The sequence below is a fragment of the Pelophylax lessonae genome (assembly GCF_965119305.1).
Source record: "Pelophylax lessonae genome assembly, chromosome: 13".
In the NCBI taxonomy this organism is placed as follows: Eukaryota; Metazoa; Chordata; class Amphibia; order Anura; family Ranidae; genus Pelophylax; species Pelophylax lessonae.
The window spans coordinates 10,070,621-10,088,196 of NC_138780.1; the positions used below are offsets into that span (position 1 = coordinate 10,070,621).

General features: G+C 43.9%; 1 protein-coding gene across 4 annotated transcripts in view; it reads right to left on the reverse strand.

Moving 5' to 3' along the window:
* Positions 1–5,893, reverse strand: part of LOC309543146 (NACHT, LRR and PYD domains-containing protein 12-like) — a 35,186-nt gene extending 29,293 nt beyond the window's left edge. For 2 of the 4 annotated variants that reach the window (XM_082242527.1, XM_082242530.1), the window contains exon 1: positions 5,826–5,893. The gene's annotated coding sequence lies outside the window, so the exon portion shown is untranslated. Of the gene's footprint in view, positions 1–4,584; positions 4,619–5,681; positions 5,794–5,825 lie in introns of those variants that run through there. The other 2 variants (XM_082242528.1, XM_082242529.1) reach the window with 2 other exon arrangements.
* Between the last annotated feature and the right edge of the window lie 11,683 nt (positions 5,894–17,576).

Here is a 17,576-nt window from a genome sequence, read left to right on the forward strand (position 1 = left end):
CAGTGAAAGAAGAGTCCGTGGAGAGGAAAAACGTCCAACAGGAAGCTCAGGTAGTGTGTTGAATAGATGTGACCTTCACCAAAACACCCAAAGTAATAGCCTCTTACCAGACTTATATGATCCCCATGACAGAGATCATATAGCGCTTGCAACAAGGGCTCCTCACACTCCACAGCACTCCTCGATTCTTGTACATGTAAAGGATCACCTCCAGCAAAGAGCTGCCTTAGTACCATCAAACAATATCCTCTCGTGGGGACATATAGTCATGTCACATGTAGGAAAAAGAGACCTCGCATGGTGTAATACGTTCAAGATATTACTTTAATAAGAAGTAGATTTTACACTCACATGTGAATCACGACATATAGGCATCAAGTTATGGTCTTGCGGGGATCTCCAGATGAAATGTGCGGTAGCTGCAGCCCGGTCTCCTGAGTGAAGTAACAGGACACTAAAGGGTGTGCATAAAGCAGACGATCACCGGTCCCCATTGGTGGTCAGTGGGAAGAATGCTCCTTACATTGGTGGTCAGTGGGAAGAATGCCCCTCACATTGGTGGTCAGTGGGAAGAATGCTCCTTACATTGGTGGTCAGTGGGAAGAATGCTCCTTACATTGGTAGCCAGTGGGAAGAATGCTCCTTACATTGGTGGTCAGTGGGAAGAACGCTCCTTACATTGGTGGTCAGTGGGAAGAATGTCCCTTACATTGGTGGTCAGTGGGGAGAATGTCCCTTACATTGGTAGCCAGTGGGAAGAATGCTCCTTACATTGGGGGTCAGTGGGAAGAATGTCCCTTACATTGGTGGTCAGTGGGAAGAATGTCCCTTACATTGGTGGTCAGTGGGAAGAATGTCCCTTACATTGGTGGTCAGTGGAAAGAACGCTCCTTACATTGGTGGTCAGTGGGAAGAATGCTCCTTACATTGGTGGTCAGTGGGGAGAATGTCCCTTACATTGGTGGTCAGTGGGAAGAATGTCCCTTACATTGGTGGTCAGTGGGAAGAATGTCCCTTACATTGGTGGTCAGTGGGAAGAATCCTCCTTACATTGGTGGTCAGTGGGAAGAATGTTTCTTACATTGGTAGTCAGTGAGAAGAATGCCCTACTTACAGAGTTATAAAATAGATCTTTATTGTCAGTGGTTACTCATCTGAGTTGCAGAAGTTGCTCTTTACTGAAGAAATCCCAAGCAACCTCTGGAGGAACCCTGGTTGGGAAAGCCTGCACTATATTCTGGTCTATGAGTAATCACTGATGTGATATAATATGCTGCATGGAGAAGTTATGTCAGCCTTTGTGGTTGCTAAAACCTATTGATGTGGGAATCACCTGCTACACATCTGGAGTTCCTTAACTATTGGAGAACAAGTGGTAGGTAAAGCATTGAGGAATAAAAAAAAAAAAAACGAATTCCTGTATTTAGTCCCTTTGCTAATTTCTTATCGGTGTTTCTGTTGAATTATATATTTTGTAGCTCAGCCTTTTTAATCTGGAGGTACCTTATTATTATTATTATTATTATTATTATTATTATTATTATAGTATTAATATTATTTTTAATATTATTATTGTTATTATATTATTATTATTATTATTATTATTATTATTAATAATAATAATAATAATAATAACAACAACAACAACATTAGTATTATGTTTATTATTATTATTATTTATTCCAGGTATATTTCTTTTCTTTTGTTTTTTTTTTTTTATTTTCCTATTTCCTTATTTTTTTCTTGTAGTTTTGTTTCATTTTAAGGGTGTCCAATAGAGTTTTAGGAAAAATATTAGTATTTATATAAGACAGGTAGGAATGATATATAGGCATGTATAGAAATACTGTACATATGACTAGACTTTATACATAATTTATACATGATTATGTTTAAGGAAAATTAAACTGGTTTTTTTGGGTTTTTTTTATATTCTCCCCTTTTTGCTTTTGTATCTTACTTCTTTTTTTTGTTTGTTTGTTTTTGCACTTTTTTCTCTGTCTGTCAGTGAAAATGTAATAAAAATAAATTCAGCAAAAATTATTTATTACAGTTATAAATACAGCACTGTCAATTTACGTTGCACTTTACATAGAAAATAATAATGATATCTGTATTTATATAGGACGGGGAGGAATTATATATAGGCATGTATAGAAATACTGTACATATGACTAGACTTTATACCTGATTATGTTTAAGGAAAATTAAACAGTTTTTTTTTTTGTATTCTCCCCTTTTTGCTTTTGTATCTTACTTCTTTTTTGTTTTTTTTTTTTTGTTTTTGCACTTATTTTCTCTCAGTGAAAATTTTATAAAAATAAATTCAGCAAAAATGATTTATTACAGGTATAAATATAGCACTGTCAATTTACGTAGCATTGTCAATTTACGTAGCACTTTACAAAAAAATAATAATGTTTAAGGAAAATGAAACTGGTTTTTTTTTGTTTTGTTTTTTGTATTCTCCCCTTTTTGCTTTTGTATTTTACTTTTTTTTTTTTTTTTTTTTTGCACTTTTTTCTCTGTCAGTGAAAATTTAATAAAAATAAATTCAGCAAAAATTATTTATTACAGGTATAAATATAGCACTTTCAATTTACACAGCACTTTACATAGGACACATTCACATCAACTAAAAAAATTAGCAGGTTTCAGAAAACTCATACTAAAAATGATTGCATCTATAGCTTTTGGTGCATTAGCATGATCATTACATGATGAATATAATACTTTTTAAGGCATAAGTCACACCAGTGCAGTCAACAAAAGCAGAACATGCTGCATTTTTTTTTCTGCAATCTGGAACACGGCAAAACAACTAAAAAAGGCGCTGGAACCCCTCAAAAAGGCACTGTAACGCCTCAAAAAGGCACTGTAACGCCTCAAAAAGGCAATGGAATGCCTCAAAAATGTGTTGGAACACATTAAAGAAAGAGGAAAAAATCTGAAACTTTAGCAAAAAATGAGAGGAAAAAACACAATGGAACACATTAAAAATGCATCACAAATGCAGAGATGTATAGTAAGTAAGTAGAACTACTTCACTACTGTACTTAAGTACGGAAAGGCGGTATCTGTACTTTCCTGGAGTAGAATTTTTTTCTCCTACTTCCACTTTTACTTCACTACATTTTTTCGATGATTTCAATACTTCTACTCCGATATTTTTTTTGTGCTGCATAGTTACTCGTTACTATTATAAAAATTACCACTGCCAGAACAGTAGATGGCAGATTTCATGAAGCTCAAAACATGTGTATTATCAGTGCATAGGAAAATAAATGCTACTGTATGTATAAATAAAAGCTGCATTTGAAATAATAAAAAACAATATGATGTTCAAACTTTTGACTTCTTTCTTGAATAACTACATAACACAGTACTTGTACTTTTACTTTCAGTACTTGACTAGCAAAATTTTTAAAAAAACTACTTGCAATACTTAAGTACAAAAAATGTTGAATACTTTAGTACTTCTCCTCAAGTCACTTTTTGATCGAGCACTTCCACTTCTACTCAAGTCACTTTTTGATCGAGCACTTGTACTTTTACTCAAGTATGGGTTTCGAGTACTTTATACAACTCTGCACAAATGCAAGTGGATCACAAAATTGTGGTATGAACCAGCCCTGGAAAAATAGAAAAGCGCAGTATTTAGCGAATATGACACCCAGAGGGGGAGATTTACTAAAACCGCGGTACACAGAATCCGGTGCAGCTATGCATAGTAACCAACCAGCTTCTAACTTCAGCTTTTTCAATTCATTTTTAACAATAAAATCTGGAAGCTGATTGGTTACTATGCAGAGCTGCCCTGGATTTTGCACTCCCCACTTAGGCTCCGTTCACATGGAGGCGTTTTGGGGCGTTTTTGGGGAGTTTTTCTGCTCTAGGATCAGCTCTCAAAACGTCCAACAAGACAAATCCTATTCGATTCAATGGCCCCTGTTCACATCTGAGCATTTTGACGCTGTAAGCAAAACGCCCAACGCTCAAAAAAGTACATGAGCTTCTTTTTGGGCAGATTACAGGCGTTTTCCATTGGTTTCTATTCAATCTAAAAACGCCTGCACAAAAAACGCCTGTAAATCGCGGTAAAATCGCGGGAAAAATCGCGGTAAAATCGCGGTAAAAAACCGCGCAAAAACGCTACGCTCAGGTGTGAATGTAGCCTTATAGTAAATCCCCCCAGAGAGAATCATTTTTGAACACCACCTTGCTCTGTGCAACAAAATAGTTTTCAGTAATAAACACCAACTATAATTTGTAATAATAACGGTAACAATATAGTGACCCTTTAGACCAGAGATCCTCAAACTATGGCCCTCCAGCTGTTGCAGAACTACACGTCCCAGGAGGCATTGTAAAACTTTGACATTCAGACACGACTAGGCATGATTGGAGTTGTAGTTCCTGAAGAACTTGAGGGCCATAGTTTGAAGACCCCTGCTTTAGACCGATGGTCATTGTAGTGCCTCTTACATTGGTGCTCTGGCAGAAGATCAATCAATAATTAAGAACTTGAGGGCCATCGTTTGAAGACCCCTGCTTTAGACCAATGGTCATTGTAGTGCCTCTCACATTGGTGCTCCGGCAGGAGATCAATCAATAACTGGGAACTTGAGGGCCATAGTTTGAAGACCCCTGCTTTAGACCGATGGTCATTGTAGTGCCTCCTAGATTGGTGCTCCGGCAAGAGATCAATCAGTAACTAAGAACTTGAGGGCCATAGTTTGAAGACCCCTGCTTTAGACCGATGGTCATTGTAGTGCCTCCTACATTGGTGCTCCGGAACGAGATCAATCAATAACTAAGAACTTGAGAGCCATAGTTTGAAGACCCCTGCTTTAGACCGATGGTCATTGTAGTGCCTCCTAGATTGGTGCTCCGGCAAGAGATCAATCAGTAACTAAGAACTTGAGGGCCATAGTTTGAAGACCCCTGCTTTAGACCGATGGTCATTGTAGTGCCTCCTACATTGGTGCTCCGGAACGAGATCAATCAATAACTAAGAACTTGAGAGCCATAGTTTGAAGACCCCTGCTTTAGACCAATGGTCATTGTAGTGCCTCTCACATTGGTGCTCCGGCAGGAGATCAATCAATAACTGGGAACTTGAGGGCCATAGTTTGAAGACCCCTGCTTTAGACCGATGGTCATTGTAGTGCCTCCTACATTGGTGCTCTGGCAGAAGATCAATCAATAATTAAGAACTTGAGGGCCATCGTTTGAAGACCCCTGCTTTAGACCAATGGTCATTGTAGTGCCTCTCACATTGGTGCTCCGGCAGGAGATCAATCAATAACTGGGAACTTGAGGGCCATAGTTTGAAGACCCCTGCTTTAGACCGATGGTCATTGTAGTGCCTCCTAGATTGGTGCTCCGGCAAGAGATCAATCAGTAACTAAGAACTTGAGGGCCATAGTTTGAAGACCCCTGCTTTAGACCGATGGTCATTGTAGTGCCTCCTACATTGGTGCTCCGGAACGAGATCAATCAATAACTAAGAACTTGAGAGCCATAGTTTGAAGACCCCTGCTTTAGACCGATGGTCATTGTAGTGCCTCTTACATTCGTGCTCCGGCAGGAGATCAATCAGTAACTAAGAACTTGAGGGCCATAGTTTGAAGACCCCTGCTTTAGTGCTTTAGACCGATGGTCATTGTAGTGCCTCTTACATTGGTGCTCCGGCAGGAGATCACTCAGTAACTGCTCAAGGGCCCCCAGCAACCTCTAGAAGGATCTTAGGACTCCACGGAACCCTGGTTGAGAAAGGCTGTTATAGCTTAGAGTAGCTTACAGTAGAACAAAGTTAAACTTACCCGTTTAGAAGGATGACAAAGCAGGACTCAGCGGACTATAGCAGTTCATATGGCTGGTATGGGGCCTCACAAGGGAGGTTGTCTGATGCCTCCATTCCAGGAACGCTGACGTCAAACGCACAGGAACATGCTTAGGGGTCAGGCTGCTCCTAGTCCCGGATCCCCTCTGCATCCCCCTATCTGTTGTTTTCAAGGCTTCTTATCTTGCTGGCCAGGGGTTTCACAATAACCAAATATGACTTCTGTTACCAAGGCTGTGGGGTGTCAAGAAGTGATAAAGATTTTTAGGTGCGTAATTCTAAAAAAAAGGCCACCCTTTAAGGCCTCATACACACCGGCCATCTGCTTAGCCCTTCTGAACACCAGGAGAAAATCTGTTTATATAACATGTCTAAAGCCACATATTTAGGGTTGCCACCTCATCCCTTTAAACCAGGGTGACCAGACAGGAGAAAGTCCCCGGATTGAGGATACTGTCCCCCGGACCAAGTCTGTCCATGGTTTTGTCCCCAGATTTGGGGCCAGATTAACGTAGACAGGGCATCCCATGCTGGATGAGAAACAGCCTGGTGGCTCAGATGCGGACGCCCCCTGTTGGACGATCTTACTGCTGCGCCTGCTGCTGTTCAGTGGAGGAAAGGCAGAGCCAAAAATTGACTGTGTGGAGGGCTGAGACCGGGAGGTGGGCAGATGGGGGGGGGGGGGTCTGTTTGTACACAGGACAGGGCAAGGGCAGTGGGGGATAAGGGATCAGAGCTGATGGAGAGATGGAGAGTTTAGCTGTTGTGGGGGAAGGGCTAGGAGGTGGCTGCAGAGATAATCTGGGAGAAAAGGGTGCAGAGGTGAGCTATGGATGTGGGGGCAGAAGTGTCCTCTGTGCATAGCAAACCTCTGAACCCTGCACTCTATGCCTAATGCCCTCCTGTATATTATGTAGTCCTGTGCCCAGCACTCTGTGTATTATGTAGTCCTCCTGTGCCCAGCACCCTGTGTATTATGCAGTCCTGTGCCCGGCACTCTGTGTATTATGTAGTCCTGTGCCCAGCTCTCTGTGTATTATGCAGTCTTGTGCCCGGCGCTCTGTGTACTATGTAGTCCTGTGCCCAGCGCTCTGTGTATTATGTAGTCCTGTGCCCAGCGCTCTGTGTATTATATAGTCCTGTACCCAGCACTCTGTGTACTATGTAGTCCTGTACCCAGCACTCTGTGTATTATGTAGTCCTGTACCCAGCTCTCTGTGTATTATGAAGTCCTGTGCCCAGTGCTGTTTGTATTATGTAGTCCTGTGCCAAGCGCTCTGTGTATTATGTAGTCCAGTACCCAGTGCTCTGTGTTTTATGCAGTCCTGTGCCCAGCTCTCTGTGTATTATGCAGTCCTGTGTCCAGCACTCTGTGTATTATGCAGTCCTGTGCCCAGCGCTCTGTGTATTATGTATTCCTGTGCCCAGCTCTCTGTGTATTATGCAATCCTGTGCCCAGCGCTCTGTGCATTATGCAGTCCTGTGCCCAGCGCACTGTGTACTATGTAGTCATGTACCCAGCACTCTGTGTATTATGCAGTCCTGTATCCAGCACTCTGTGTATTATGCAGTCCTGTACCCAGCGCTCTGTGTATTATACAGTCCTGTACCCAGCGCTCTGTGTATTATGCAGTCCTGTGCCCAGCGCTCTGTGTATTATGTATTCCTGTGCCCAGCACTCTGTGTATTATGCAGTCCTGTACCCAGCGCTCTGTGTATTATACAGTCCTGTACCCAGCGCTCTGTGTATTATGCAGTCCTGTGCCCAGCACTCTGTGTATTATGCAGTCCTGTACCCAGCGCTCTGTGTATTATACAGTCCTGTACCCAGCGCTCTGTGTATTATGCAGTCCTGTGCCCAGCGCTCTGTGTATTATGTATTCCTGTGCCCAGCTCTCTGTGTATTATGCAATCCTGTGCCCAGCGCTCTGTGCATTATGCAGTCCTGTGCCCAGCGCACTGTGTACTATGTAGTCATGTACCCAGCACTCTGTGTATTATGCAGTCCTGTATCCAGCACTCTGTGTATTATGCAGTCCTGTGCCCAGCACTCTGTGTATTATGCAGTCCTGTGCCCAGCACTCTGTGTTTTATGTAGTCCTGTGCTCAGCACTCTGTGTATTATGCAGTCCTGTGCTCAGCACTCTGTGTATTATGCAGTCCTGTGCCCAGCACTCTGTGTTTTATGTAGTCCTGTGCCCAGCGCTCTGTGTATTATGCAGTCCTGTGCCCAGCGCTCTGTGTATTATGCAGTCCTGTGCCCAGCACTCTGTGTATTATGCAGTCCTGTGCCATTTGCCAGTAAGAAACAAATATGTCCCTGGATTTCATTTTAAAAATCTGGTCACCTTACTTTAAACTCGAAGACATACTAATTACACAGGTTCTGAGGCTAATTTAATTCACATTAATTCACTAATTCCCCCCCCCCCCCCACAGATGTCACAGCTGTCAAATGACCCAGCTCTCTCCCAGCCTGTCATGCAGGTAAACAGAAGCAGGAGGACCTTCCAGTCCACTGCTGCAGGTCACATGTTCAAAATAAAACTAAAAAAACAGCCTTTGGAACACAGAGTAAAACTAAATAAATAATATCAATAAACTGTTTTAAATTAAATTAAATACTGTATAGATTTGAACTCAAATTGTTATTATTTTTTGGCTATAACTTGGTGTGGGATGATTTCCGCTAGTCACAGGCTGTCACGCCCCTCTAGCCTGTGTCTTAAAAAAAGAGGGAGGTGAAGCCTCCATCAATATACATGTAATATCCCACCTCCATTGTGTTTAGCTAGCTAGTGGGCATGGAGGAGTAGGGCGGAACTGTGCTGCCATTTACCACTGTGTATATTCCCATATGTGTGACTCTATAGCACCCTGTAACCTTGCACTCAGCATGTAGAGCACCCCCCAACCCTGCACTCTGTACATAGCTTACCCCTTCACTCTGTACCTAGTGTACCCTTCAACTCTGTATGTAGCACACCTTTCAACTATGCACTCTTCATGTAGTGCACCCCTCAACCTTGCACTCTGCATGTAGAGCACCCCCCAACCTGCACTCTGTTCATAGCTTACCCCTTCACTCTGTACCTAGTGTACCCTTCAACTCTGTATGTAGCACACCTTTCAACTATGCACTCTTCATGTAGTGCCCCCCTGAACCCTGCACTCTCTGTACATAGCGCACCCCTCAGTGCTAGTGCAATTTGGCCACACCCACAATTTGATGCAGAGCTTATGATGTGCAGTAACCTCCAGCAACTAATCAGTGAGCAATAAGGATTTGCAGTAGCCTCTGGAAACCAATTAGTGAGCAGTAATGATGTTCTGTAAACCTCTAGAAACCAGTCAGTGAGTGGTAATGATGTGCAGTAACCTCTAGCAACTAATCAGTGAGTGGTAATGATGTGCAGTAACCTCTAGCAACTAATCAGTGAGTGGTAATGATGTGCAGTAACCTCTAGCAACTAATCAGTGAGTGGTAATGATGTGCAGTAGCCCCTGACAGCCAATTGTAATCGCTGCCTGATCTACTGCAGTAAACTAATTTTGAGTCTAGCTGGGGGGGGGGGGGGGGCCCAAGAAAAATTTTGCCCAGGGTCCAATCAATGTTAAAGATGGCCCTGATCAGGCTCTGCTCTCATCTTGGTGCCCCGTTCGTGGGCAGAATCGCCACGATTCTGCGGGCGATCCCGAATCACAGCAAATCGTGGGACATCCATTTGATTCCCGTCCCTTCCAAGGCAACCCCAAACGTGGCGCGATTTTGCAGCGATTGTCGCCCAACGAATAGCAGTAAAATCGTACAAACAGAATTGTGGGATACCTGTTGCCCAAAAGAAGTTCTTTTGCCCGCAATCCGGGATGCCAAGATGTGAACGGAGCCTAAAAAAGATAATTTAGAAACGCTTTAGCGAAGACCCTTACCGAGAACTAGAGGTGCAGCAGATGTGAAGTCCATCAGAAGAATGTTGAGAAGCTTCCTCCGTCAGGCTACACAACCTCTTCCTGTGCTATGCAGTACCATTCAGAATTCTGCTCATGTTGCACATGTACAAGGTCACGCATATCCAACCACAAGCCCCCCCCCCCCCTCCCATCCCTTATCCCCCATCCCCCATCCAAATGATGTTGTTAAATCACAGTAGATTTTCTGGCTTTAGAAGCTTATCGCTCTGCAGAGCAGTGAGGGACTTCTTTTCCACCCACACTGTCCCAGCAGCTATTTTAGTTAGGGCTTTAAAGTGGAACTCCAGTTTAAAAAATAAATAGGCCAGCATGTTAACCACTTGAGCTCCTGATTTTATTTCCTTAACCATTTGCTAACCGCTCGCTGCAATTTTACTGGGGCAAGCTAGCTCGACTGCGTGAAACAACATAGTTCTACGTCGGCCGCGCACGTGCTGCTGGGGGGCGCACTCCTCCCCCACTAGGCAGCGGGGATGCCGACGCACGGGGCCAGTGGGTGCGACTGCTGCCGGGGACCCGCGATCGCTCCCCGCTGAGAGAGCAGGACGATCGCCTGTTGTAAACACAGCCGACCGTTCTTCTCTCTGAAATTATCACAGAGCTCCTGTGATCCTTCTATATAGGAACACAGGTCTCTATGATCATTTCACAAGCCCCTCCCACATACAGTTAGGAATCACTCCCCTAGGCTCACATTTAATCCTTTGATCACCCCTTCCCTGCCAGTGTCATTATTACAGTGACAGTGTATATTTTTTAGCACTGATTACTGTAGTAATGTCACCGGTCCCCCCCAAAAGTGTAAAAAATGTCAGTTAAGGGGTCCAATCTGTCCGCCGCAATGTCGCAGTCCCGCTAAAAATCACAGATCACCGCCATTACTAATAAAAATAAAAAAAAAAACTTTCCCGCAGTTTGTAGACTTGATAACCTTTGCGCAAACCATCAAAAATATGCTTATTGCGATTTTTTTTTTTTTTTCACCAAAAATATGTAGCAGAATACAAATTGGCCTAAAAAGATGAAAATTATTGATTTTTAAATTTTTGTTTTTTGGGAATGTTATATAGCAAAATGTGAAAAATATTGTTTTTATTTTTCAGAATTGTCGCTCTTTTTTTGCTTATAGCACAAAAAATAAAAATCGCAGAGGTGATCAAATACCACCAAAAGAAATCTCTATTTCTGGGAAAAAAAGGACATCAATTTTATTTTACAGTGATTGAAGTTGACATCCCACATGGATGTATGAAATTTGTATACAGATTTTCATTATTTTTGAGTTATGAATAAATTGTGTATACTTTTATACACAAAGCTCTAGTACTCATTTCCTTTATTTAAGGGTTATATGTGGCAACCTACAAAGTCCTTTCTTTTTTCTTTTGTTTTTGTTTGAGCCTGATAATATTGTAAAGGGCTGCGTAAATTGCTGGCGCTATAGAAATCCTTCATAATAATAATAATAATACTATGCACTGTCACTGTATGACACTAGCTGGGAAGGGGTTAACATCTAGGGCAATTAAGGGGTTATTTGTGTGCCTAACAATGTGTGATGTGTGTACAGGCTGCTGATTTTTACTACTTATTGATTTGTTTCTTTTCCCTGCTTTGCGATCGTTCCTTCTGTACAGAACTCTGTGTTGATTGTCAACACAGAGCTCTTGGCTTTGATTGTCGACAGCCGATCAGCAGGTCCTGGCCATGATTTATTGGCCAGCATCTGCTGAAAGACTCTCTGCTGTTTACAATCACCAGGGAGTAGGAGGGGTGGCGGCACATGTGCACGTGAGACCCGGAAACAAGCAGTGATGTACAGGTATGTTGCAATGCTTGTAGGAGCCAATCCATCACAGTATATGTACTGTGGTGGATCGGCAAGTGGTTAAAGAAAAAAGTGGTTGCTGCAATACTCACCTCCATTCAAATGTGTAACTGCAGAATATACTGCATAATGGCCACTAACTGAGCTACTGAGTCACTGCTGGGAGGGGGAAGCAGGGAGGAGAGAGCTCCTGGGTCACTACTGGGAGGGGAGAGCAGAGAGGACAGAGCTGCTGAGTCACTGCTAGGAGGGGGATAGAAGGGAGGACAGAGCTGCTGAGTCACTGTGACTGCAGAAAATACAGCATTATGGCCACTAACTAAGCTACTAAGTCCCTGCTAGGAAGGGGAAGCAGGAAGGACAGAGCTGCTAAGCCACTACTGGGAGGTGGAGAGCAGAGGGGACAGAGCTGCCGAGACACTGCTAGGAGGGGGAGAGCAGGGAGGACAGAGCTGCAAACTCACTGCTGGGACAGGTAGAGCAGGGTAGGACAGAGCTGCTGAGTTATTTCTGGCAGGGGGAGAGCAGGGAAGACAGAGCTGCTAACTCACTGCTGGGACAGGTAGAGCAGGGAGGACAGAGCTGCTGAGATATTTCTGGCAGGGGGAGAGGAGGGAAGACAGAGCTGCTGAGTCACTACTAGAAGGGGAGAGCAGGGAGGACAGAGCTGCTGAATCACTGCTGGCAGGAGGAGAGCAGGGAGGACAGAGCTGCTGAATCACTGCTGGGAGGGGGAGAGCAGGGAGGACTGAGCTGCTGAGTCACTGCTTGAAGGGGGAGAGCAGGGAGGACAGAGCTGCTGAGTCACTGCTGGGAGGAGGGAGTTAACTGCTGATTTGCTGCTGGAAGAGGGAGCTGAGCCTGCTGTGTCCCTGCTAGGAGAATATAAGGGACTGAGCTGCTGAGTCACTGCTGGGAGGGATAGAGCAGGGAGGACAGAGCTGCTGAGTCACTGCTTGGAGGGGGAGAGCAGGGAGGACAGAGCTGCTGAGTCACTGCTTGGAGGGGGAGAGCAGGGAGGACAGAGCTGCTGAGTCACTGCTGGGAGGAGGGAGCTAAACTGTTGATTTGCTGCTGGAAGAGGGAACTGAGCCTGCTGTGTCCCTCTTGTTAGGAGAACAGAAGGGACTGAGCTGCTGAGTCACTGTTAGGAGGTGGAAGCAGGGTAAACTGAGCTCTTGAGTCACTGTTCAGGAAGGGGAGCTGAGCTGCTGTTCCGCTGCTGAGAGGGATGGAGGGTGAGCTTCTGAGTTATTCCTGGGAGAGGGTAATGGTGCAGCTAAGCTCTTGTGTCAGGGGCAGGGGGAGCTGATCTGCTGCATCACTGATGGGAGGGGGAGAAGGGGAAATTGAGCATCTGAGTGAGTGAAGGGAGGATCTGGATTGTTCTGGCAAGGGAAGCTGAGTCACTTCAGGGAGGTAAAGAGCAGGGGGGATTGAGCTGCCGAGTCACTACTGGGTAAGGGAGAGCAAGAAGATCTGAGCTATTGAGTCATTGCTGGTTGGGTGGGGACTGAGCTGCTTCTGGGAAGGGAAAGAAGGGGAAACTGAGCCACTGCTGAGGATGAAGGGGGGAGGTTGAACTGAGCTGTTGAGTCACTAATGAGAGAAGGGGTGCAGGTTGAGATGTAAGCTGCTAGATCACTGCCGAGAGGAGGAACAGGGGCAGCTAAGCTGCTAAGTCACTGCTGGGAGGGGGAGTAGTATGAGATTAGCTGCTGGGCAACTGCTGATAGGGAGAGCAAGGGGGGGGGGCTGTTAGGTCACTGCTGCAAGGAGAAGCAAAATGAACTGAGCTGTTGAGAGAACAACTTATATCACTTCAGTGCCTCTGCTGTGAAGATGAATTGCTCCACAATGCCTGCAGCTAGAGAGGTTGGGAAGGATTTGTTTTAAAGCCCATTTACTGCTTGGTAATATGTAAATACATGAATGTTCATACTGCAGACAAAGATTTCCTTTTAAAATGTACCTGTGTTTGACTTGTATGGTTTAAAAGTTACTTCTAAATGTTTTCTGAACTCTAAGAGAAGAGTCCAGATGTCTATATGGCAGACATGACCTGCATATGATTGGACAAAAATTAAGACCATTCCTGTTCTGTTTATGTTTAAACGTGTTTTATTGTGAACTCGTGATGTTTTGAAGAAAATAAAACTGAACTTGAAACTACAGGCAGTAGCAGTATCAGTACATGTGATCCATAGCTGGAATAATTGGCATGTACACCATGTATAGACTGTTCACACCAACAGCCCCTAATCATCTCATGGTTATTATTTTTTGACATTTTTTTGGTGAGTGGGTAGGGGTGCAAGCTCGGATAAGGGTCTGGTATTGATTTTGGGGGGGACCCCACGCCGTTTTTTTTTTTTTAATTTTGCCATGGGGTTTCTCTTGAAATTCATGCCAGACCCTAAGGGTCTGGTATCGACTGGGGGGACCCCACATCCTTTTTTTGGTGAGTGGGTAGGGGTACAAGCTCGGATAAGGGTCTGGTATGGATTTTGGGGGGGACCCCACGCTGTTTTTTATTTTTTTATTTTGCCATGGGGTTTCTCTTGAAATTCATGCCAGACCCTAAGGGTCTGCTATGGACTGGGGGGACCCCACATCCTTTTTTTGGTGAGTGGGTAGGGGTGCAAGCTCCAATACAGGTCTGGTATGGATTTTGGGGGGACCCCACATCCTTTTTTTTCTTTATTTTTTTTCAGCTGTAAACCTATTGACAGCTGATTACTCATCAGTTGTTAAGGATGCCGCGGCCAGCTTCAACAACCAGTTTACACTGCCCCCTGATTGGGCAAAGCTTTGCCCAACCAGGGCTCAGAATGCACTGTGCAGCGCTCAGTGCATTGCAGGGTGTACGTCGGGGTGAACACCCCGCGAATACCCTGCAAATTCAGATGTTCAGCGCACAATCAAACAGCAAATGATCGGCTTGGACTCATGCTCAGGCCAAATCCTGCGCCCATCCCTACTGCCAACAGTTCATCTGATCCAGACCTGCAATCTGCAACTATATGCCTCATTTTTCTTTCTTTCCCACCCAACACTCACACAGGTTGGTTCCCATAGTAAAAACATGGTCACCCCATTCTCTGTCCTCGGGTCAGGATTCAGTAAGTGAGAATACAAATGTGAGAAATCAAATACACTAAAAGAATTTTGCTTGAAAATGTTCAATATGAGAACATACGTTCAATTTTATAATCGTTAGTAGGGTCAAATCCACTAGTGACGAGAAAATTTGAAGGAGAAGGATGGACTAACACATTTCTATCAGTAAATGTGGTTTTCAGTCGGGAAAGTCCATTTGCTTCAAGATCAAAGATTAAAAGCCAAGGTTTTTTGAGATACTTTCAAATGATGTTCATCAAGTCCATAAAATAAACTGATGAGAATTTACCCACGAATGTTCATATGAACGTTCACTCAAAAATTGTCAGTTACAGTGTGGGGGGTGTGTGTGTTTGAGTGCACTTCTAACAGAAACTAACATAGCATATATATGGCAGTGCGAAATAAGGCCCATCTACCGTATATATTGCCACATATATGCGTTCAGCAGGTGGGAAGAGGTTAATGTGACATGATCTGTAAGAGTCCCCAAAATCATGGTATGTAAGGGTCTTCCTAATCATGGTATGTAAGGGTCTCCATAATCATGGTATGTAAGGGTCTCCATAATCATGGTATGTAAGGGTCTTCCTAATCATGGTATGTAAGGGTCTCCATAATCATGGTATGTAAGGGTCTCCATAATCATGGTATGTAAGGATCTCCATAATCATGGTATGTAAAGGTCTCCATACTGTCTTGGAAATTAATATACACTTGATGCACAAATAACTCCATTTTGCTAATAAGTGCACTTTTGGATATTAATATACGCCAAGCGCAATCAATCCCGTTGTGCTAAAAAGCACAGTTCTCAGCTCTTTTGTATAAAGTAATTGAGCGCACTCAGCAGTATCCAGTAATACAGACACAAAGGTTGCTATCATATGGGATGCTCACAAGAATGTCCCACTTAAGGGAATGGAGCTTTGTTTGTTTATGGGACAAAAACATTAAGTGATGGCTATACAACATCAGCCAATCAGTTCCAAATGTACAGTCACATGACACAAGTTACTCACATAGAATCAGCCAATGACACACTTGTATACATTCAAATATACAATAGAAAGGGGGAGTACATGATCCTGAATGAGCAGAACAGAGTGCAAGAGTTCCTACCTCACACTACACAATGAAACCAGCATGTAGAACCATGAACCCTGCTCTGAGCAAACTCATGCATGTATTCCCGCAACTACTACTGTCATGAATCCTATTCAGCAAAGCTCAGAGTATAATGCCTAATAGGATTACACTACTGCTCCCATAGACGTTAGGCTATCTACAGGAAAAGAGCCATGCTGTTTCCACTATGGTGATCAAGCATAGTAGAAAGACATGAGCGTGTATCCCTTCATAAAGGCAGATAGATATCAAAATGATATTGACTCCGCACCGCAATACACATAGATCTATACCAGCAAACTGACCCGTGCACAAGGCCATCTTACCGAATGGGCACGCCGGGCAGTTGCCCGGGGGCCCCACTTGCCTGGGGGGCCCCACCTGCCCAGCGCCACAGCTCCAGCAAAACATTACTCCTGATTCCCGTGTGCATCCCGCCACCAAACTTAGCAGATGGCAAGCACCTGTTGGCCTTGCACTGTTGTCAGGCCACTTGGGCAGTGGAGGGGGAGCCCACAACTGCACGAATGCCGGTCCGCCTCCACGGGAATAGGCACACACAGGACAGTCAAGTCTGGCTCCCGTCCGTGTGTGTGTTCACCGGACCCAGCTGCCCAACTTGGAAGCTGTCGTTAGCCTGGCACTGCTGTACCAATAAATATCGCCTTATCGATAATTTGCATTTTTATTCTCGTGGGTGATTGTGTAGGCGGGGCCCCAGTGCACTGCATTGCATTGCCCGGGGGCCTATAATGCTCTTAAGATGGCACTGCCCATGCATAGAGTGTTTGCCGGGGGAGATGTCTATGTAGACCGAACGCGGCTACACATCTAAGAGAAGGTTTTCACTGCCAGTAGTCTTTCCACGCTGCCGGTTCACCAGTACATGCTCTAATGAGCGTATTGCAAACAAACTGACAACAGGAGCCATAATGATAATCTAAATAAAACACATCCTGAAAAATGTCCACACTAGTCCTAATAAAATTTCCACAACATTACTCATTGGTGTTTAAGGGTCGCCATATTCATGGTATGCAAGGATCTCCATGATCAAAGGCTTGTAAGGGTCTCCATATTCATGGTATGTAAGGATCTCCATAATCATGGCTTGCAAGGCTCTCTATAATCATGGTTTTTAAGGGTCTCCATAATCATGGTATGTAAAGGTCTCCATTATCCTGGTATGTAACAATCTCTATAATCATGGTATATAAGGGTCTCCAACTTTCATGGTATGTAACGATCTCCATAATCATGGTATGTAAGTGTTTCAATAATTATGGTATGTAATCGGGTCCATAATCATGGTATGGAATGATCTCCACAATCATGGTATGTAAGGGTCTCCATAATCATGGCATGTAACAGTCTCCATAATAAAGGTATGTAAGCGTCTCCATAATCATGGTTTGTAAGGGTCTCCATAATCAAGGTTTGTAAGGGTCTCCATAATCATGGTATGGAAGGGTCTCCATACTCATGGTATATAATGGTCTCCATAATCATTGTATGTAAGAGTCTTAATAATCATGTTTTTTAAGGGTCTCCATAATCACGTTATGTAAAGGTCCCAATATTCATGGAATGTAATGGTCTCCATAATCTTGGTATGTAAGGGTTTCCATAATCATGGTATGTAATGGTCTCCATAACCATGGTATTGATGGTCTCCATAATCAT